Genomic DNA, 6,203 nt, shown 5'->3' on the forward strand with positions numbered 1-6,203 from the left:
TGCCCATCCAGGAGGACCAGCCTGCCTCAGCAGTGCTGGTCTCTTCTGCAGGCAAGAAAACCAGCTCAAAGTCTCCCAGGCATAAGGGATGTCCTCAGCTACTGCCTCCACCTCCTAACCCTAACCCTGTCCACGTCCCAGCCCAAGTCATGTGTCCGTAGCTAATCAGTTTGAGGCCTTAGTGATGCCTTCCAGCTCTCTGCTGTAACCATGTCCCTGGGATGTAGACGAGAGCTCTTCTCCTCATGGGTCTGCCTAAGGTCGCTCCTTTTGAATTTGAATAAGCAGTAGGTTGCACTGTGCCACCACACTGGAAGCAGCCTGAAGCGATGCTGGGTTACACCAGTCCGGCACCTCTCAGGTGAGTGTGGAGGCCTGCCCTCTGATGATGAAAAGAAAGTTACATTAGAAAGGCCTTTCACCCAGATACTTAATTAAAATAATATTGAAACAGGCAAGGCACACTGTGTGCTGAGCGCACGGTCACAGCTTCCCACAGCTCATTTGCAAGAGTGCTCAATAATGGCTGCGGGTAATTATTTTTTAATCAGCCAGTGTAAAGAACGATTGGCATGTTAACAAATGGTACTTATTTTCTCTTGCTCCAATGGGGCGAGATCACAGATGATATGGTGCCAGCCAGCGAGTATCCCCTGGCACAGCAAAATCCTCCAGCTTGCTGTGGTGGAATCTTGTGTTTAGAGACACGAAGCAGTAGATGTCATTAGGGATAGCTGGAGGCAGGCAGAAGCAGGAGATGGGCATGGGGCAGCCCAAAAGCACAGAGATGCTTGGGAATGAGGATGTTTGTGCAAAGGCAGACGGAGGAGAACAAGATGGAGATGTGTTTGCAGCTGTTTGGCTCCTATCCTCCCTCCTGTGTTAGCCAGGATATAATTCAGGATAGTTTAGGGGTACTGGTTTATGTCTGCCCAGAGCTAATACTAATAATCTGGGAGACTTGGGCTGGTTTTCTCATTAATTAGCTGAGATGTCACCAAAGCTCAGATGTGATTTCAAGGGCAAGAGCATCATTGCCAGCCACCAGCAAGCTCTACCCCTTGTGAATATTCAGGCCTTCCTAATTGCCTACTGTCCCTCTCCCTAGAAGCCGAGGGTGGCTCAGAATCAGGGCAGCCCTGAACTAGTCAATTAGACAGCTCTCCCCACTTTTGAAAGCTAAATGTCTGTGCTATTTTTTCCCTTCCAAACAGCAGAGCCATCAATGGGGCACGGGGAATTTTCTCCAGGGTTTCTGCTTTTCTCCCTCTGCCTGCCTCTGAGGGCAAGCCCAGCTGAGCCCTGAAGGATGTACCTGCTCAATTCTGGCTTTTACTTCCCCAGTTTTTCAGACCCGCTTTGACTCTTGGAGGGCCTTGTGTTCCCAACAGTGCTCAAGTAACTTTGAACATTAATAATTCTGCTTGTTCTAAAACCACACTGTGGGTGCCATGAAAATTAATGAGGGAGCCTCTGAAAATCAATTTTCTGCTGTAAAATCTCCATTCTGCAGAGATGGGTGCTATGGGCATTTGGGGATTATCTTATCAGACAGTGTTACGTATTCTTGGCTAAAGGTGGCTGTCTTGGGCTCCAGCTGTGGAAAGCTCCTTCTTTACCTGCCATACACTTGCTGCCTCCTTTACGTGACAAGGGAGTGGAAGCCAAACCTTGCTCTGATTCTTCTGCTCTAGTTTTACTCAGTCTACTTAGACTTTGGTGAGTGCCAGCATTGTTTCCTCATCTTCGCCGGGTTAGGCCATGACGTTTCTCCCAGCCTTTCTGCGTTGCTTTTTCTTTCTGACTCTTTCTGCTGCCACTCTCCACTCATCCTACAGATATCAGCCTCCTAGGTTTTCCAGTTTTGCTCCATTTAGGAGACACAGCAGCATCCCAACAGGATGCTCAGGAAGAGCGGGACTCAATTCAGAGTCCCCTGAGGTTGTTGCTCCGCTGATCAAGAAATTGCCTTTTTGTAGCTCAGTGGCCATGTGTTCCTGAAACCTCAGCCCCAGAGGCTGGAGAAAGTTCAAGGATGCTTCCCCACTTGGGGAATTTGTTGTTGTCACCCCAAAGGTGGCTCCAATATCTTCGAGACAAGATGTTTGCTCACCAGCAGCTGGCTTCATGTGGATTTGTATTCCCATGAGACTGTGTGGGTTCATCCTCATCTCTTCTTTTCGTCTGGTTGATTTATTTCATTAAGTGATAAAATTGCAGCTGACACATTCCTCCCACTATAGAGTTGTTTTTTGGGGTGCAAAAAAATTACTTGTCATACCACCAAAGCAGTAACTGTAATTTTCCCATCTGTGCAGATGTGTGTGGTGCCGCTGGAATTTCCATGTTCTTGTTGTGACGGATAGTTTAACATCACCCTCTGTCTCCAGCATCACCATTGCAGAGTGTTGTCCAGAGGCTGGGAATGAAGATTTCCCATTCTTTTGGTGCATGTTTAATTTATTTTCACTGATGTTGCTAATTATTTTGTCTGGTTCCTCAGGTGCAGTGAGTTCCCATGTTCTTCCTTCCTCAAAGAGTCTCCTAAACAAATAAACCAAGCACAGAGTATGGTCACAGCAGGGAGCTGGCTAAGGGGATGCTGAAGTCCAGCTGAAAACTGCTCTCACTGGGCGTGATTTATGGGTCCTGTTTGGAGCCATCATGCATTGGGATCAGTTTGAATCCAGCTCCACCATCCAGCAGATGATCTGCCTGTCCTCTTCCCTCCTTTATTTTCCACTCCCCAAATGAGACTTTGTTTCTCCCTTTTTTTTTCTTTCATATAAGCCAGCATCTCACACAGTTTGTGCCTGTATCTTTGAGATGCCCAAGGGTCAGACTTGCCAGAGAGTTTTTTCCTTTCTGCTTTTTGAGAGCAATTTGGTTAAAACAGGTTGTTAAGCCATGCCCCTGCCCAGGCCCAGGGGACAAAGCCAGAGCTCTTCTTGCAAGTCGATTTTCCCCCTTGGTCAGTGCATTAAAACCCTTTCCCATGCTGGAGCTGTTCTGGGTGAAAGCACTCCATTTAATTACCATGGACATGTTTGCTTGGGAATTGGAACAGGGGGGTTTCTAAGTGGATTTTATCCTTTCAAGCAACTCAGTGGTTCTGGCTGTATGCGTTTGTTTGGTTTTTTTCCTGGAGTGGAAATGACAGAGTTTTCTGTGGAACTGACCCATTAGGACTCTGCTCAGCTGGCTGAGGGGAGATGCTCAGGGAAGTAAAATATCAGCAGTTGGTATTTAGAGCCCACTGTGCCCCTGGTCCCAGCCATACCCACTCCATCCAAATTGCATGGATTGGACCTTGAAAGGTGTCCATGCTGCCTCTGTGCAGAAATGAGTACACTTACATGTCTCGGCAAATTTGCATTGCAGGGAAAGGGTAAGCTAGGTCTTGACCCATACCAGATGAAGCGTGCCAACAGAGACATGTTGAGGGATGCTGTGTGCTCACCTGGCTCATGGGGTGGTCGCTGAAGTGGAAATCCTTTGTCTGTATGACACATAGCATACCCTGATCAGTGTTTGCATCTGTCAGCTAGATGAAAAGCTTGCTCTGAGATCCGAGATAAACTGCCATTCAAATAACAGAAGATTCCACGTGTACATTACATTTTCTATTTAGAGTTACAGTCAGCTGGAGAATCTCCTCTGTTGGAGGAGACAGTCAAGATACACCTGCATTGATATTCAGAGTTAATCTTGCAGTCACGCTCAGCCAGTTCCAGTAAGATGAGCTACCCTTTCTTCACCAGATCAGAGGTGCAAAGTGGGATTAAGGTGTGAGATTAAGGCTGCCCAGCAAAGGTCTTTCTAGGACAGCCACTAAATACATGGACCGAGCACAATCACACACATCTTGTCACATGCAGGGATGCATGTGCACATGCACACATCCCAGCCTTGCTCTGAAGATCACACGCTGATGGGCAGAGTAAGCTCCTGCTGCTCAGCCAGCACTCAGGCTCTCCGCAACATCTGATCTCTTCCTGTTGTTAGTGACAATTGGCATAAATACCCATGACATGAATGTGACTTCAACCAGGCAGTTAAATTCTGTTTGTTTTCCCATGATTTAAATCCCACCGACCTTGACTGTGTTAAAAAATGTAATTGTTCTCTCTTCTCCCCACCGCCCTCCGCTCTTCTCCGTAAGGAGATTATGATCTGGGGGAAAGTAAATGCCTTACTTGAAGTAGAAAAGAAAGCTAATGTTGAAATAACTGCTGTCAGAAGAACCGACATTTCTCACACACATCCCCTCTGCTCAGGGTGAGGCAGTGGCTGCCTGTGTTTCAGAGCATTACGGTACATTAGCCTCCACAAGCAGCGCTGCTTGCTTTGTCTATTTTAATTTCCAAGTCTCTAGCAGGGGTAGATAGTGCTGGGGTGACAGCATGGGAGGAATGAAAGCCTCTCCCTTGCTGTTCTGTGGGGATGGGGACAGCAGAGATGTGCCTCCCCAGGCAGCTGGCTCAGTGGGGATAGTGGGGAGCAGGGCACCGCCACTGCAACAGTGAACTTGGCAATTCCTTCTCTTTTCCTGACAAACTTAGGAATTGGAGCCTCCTAACTCTGCCTGTAAGGACACCCTGAAGGCCTAGCAATAGGACTCTTTGATGGGACATTGTCCCAGCTACTCCATCCTTATCTGCTCTAGAGGAGTTGTTGGCTCACTAACAAAGTTGCAGGGCAAGGGTCTGGCTGTGGAGAATGATTTGGGTGAGGTAAAAAGGAGGTTTTTCCCCTTTATAAGAGCAGCCCCCTCCCTTCCTGAGCTCCCTGTGCTCCCCAGGTGAAAACAAAAGTAGGAAACTATGGGTTTCAGTCAGCCCCCATCTTCTGCTTGACCCTGTGCACATGAATTTGTTTGTCTGTGCTTTGTTTTAGTGTCTCCAGAAAATTAGGGCAATTTCTGAAGAAAAAAAAAATAAATTACTTTGCAACGGGGGGGGGGGGGGGGGGGGGGGGGGAAGAAAGAGAGAAAATGTTTTGACATCTCTCTAAAAACGCCCTCCTTTCGTCTCCACCAAGGCTCCTTGCTGCCTTTGACCTGAATTCTGAAATAGCTCCAGCTCTCCTGAAAGTCTGGTGTTCAGCAAAAACAGCCCTCTCAATTCACCGAAAAAACACTGCCCAGCTCTGCTCAGGAGACCACCCATAAGATGCCCCCTGGGTGCTCTGAGGTGCCAGGACCTCATAGGGCTGCTGGCATCCCCATGGGTGAATTAGCCTGAATATTTGTGATTCTGCTTCTCCCCCTGCCCCTGGACTGTGCTAGCAGCTGACAGCTGCATCTGTCCCCCTCCATTGCCTGGAGAGCCCCAGAACATGAGAAGCTTGGGAGTTATCATTCTCCTCCGAGAAACTATCTGCAGATATTAACATAAAGCCTATTTGTATGCATTCAAGGCCAAGAATGGTTAGGCTGAGTTCCTCTTATCTGATATACGATTAAAAGCATCTCCCAAGCCCTGGTGAGCTCAGTGGGGAGCAAACAGCATCACATGGTGGGTGGATAGGGATGAAATGTTGTATTTATTAATGGCACTTCTCACTTTCTGTCCTGGTCCTGGTACCGGCACAGATTTACAAGGGCATGTGATCAGAGATGCTTGGAAACGTCATCTGTTTGCCTTTGCAAACATTGAAAGGAAGTATAAATCGAATTAAGCCAATCTTAACAGCTTTAGAAACAGGTTTTAGTTCTGATAACAAAATGAAACTGGAATTAAAAATTCTCTTCAAAGCCAAGTGGTTTGACAGAAAAGGGCTGAACAGCTCTAGCAGCTGGGTAAGCAGCCGGGTAAGCAGCCTTGCACCAGAAGACTGATGGCCCTGGTGAGCTGCTTTGGCCATTCCCTATGAGCACCAGCTGCCCAGGGACATGGCTGTGGTCACCCAGCCTGACCCCTCAGTGTCACAGACAGCAGGGCTTTCCAGTGTTCAGTGTGGTTGCACTGGGCTGTGCCTTATGAAACCTCAGAGGATCCCAGGCAAGATTCAGCTCTCTTGAGCTTCTTCAGCTCCTAACAACAAGGAGTCAGATCTGAGCTGGTCCTGTAGGAGATGGTGGGATAAAGTGGCCACCTGGCATACTTATTGTCCCACCTGCCTTAAATCCCCTTCCTGGAGCGGAGCAGGGCATCCTCTGTAAATGCCTCTCTCCTCTCTAACTGCTAGGTCACAAAGAAAAC

Source organism: Pezoporus occidentalis, unplaced genomic scaffold, assembly GCF_034315485.1.
Source record: "Pezoporus occidentalis ecotype Australia unplaced genomic scaffold, CSIRO_AGI_Poc_V1 ctg327, whole genome shotgun sequence".
In the NCBI taxonomy this organism is placed as follows: Eukaryota; Metazoa; Chordata; class Aves; order Psittaciformes; family Psittacidae; genus Pezoporus; species Pezoporus occidentalis.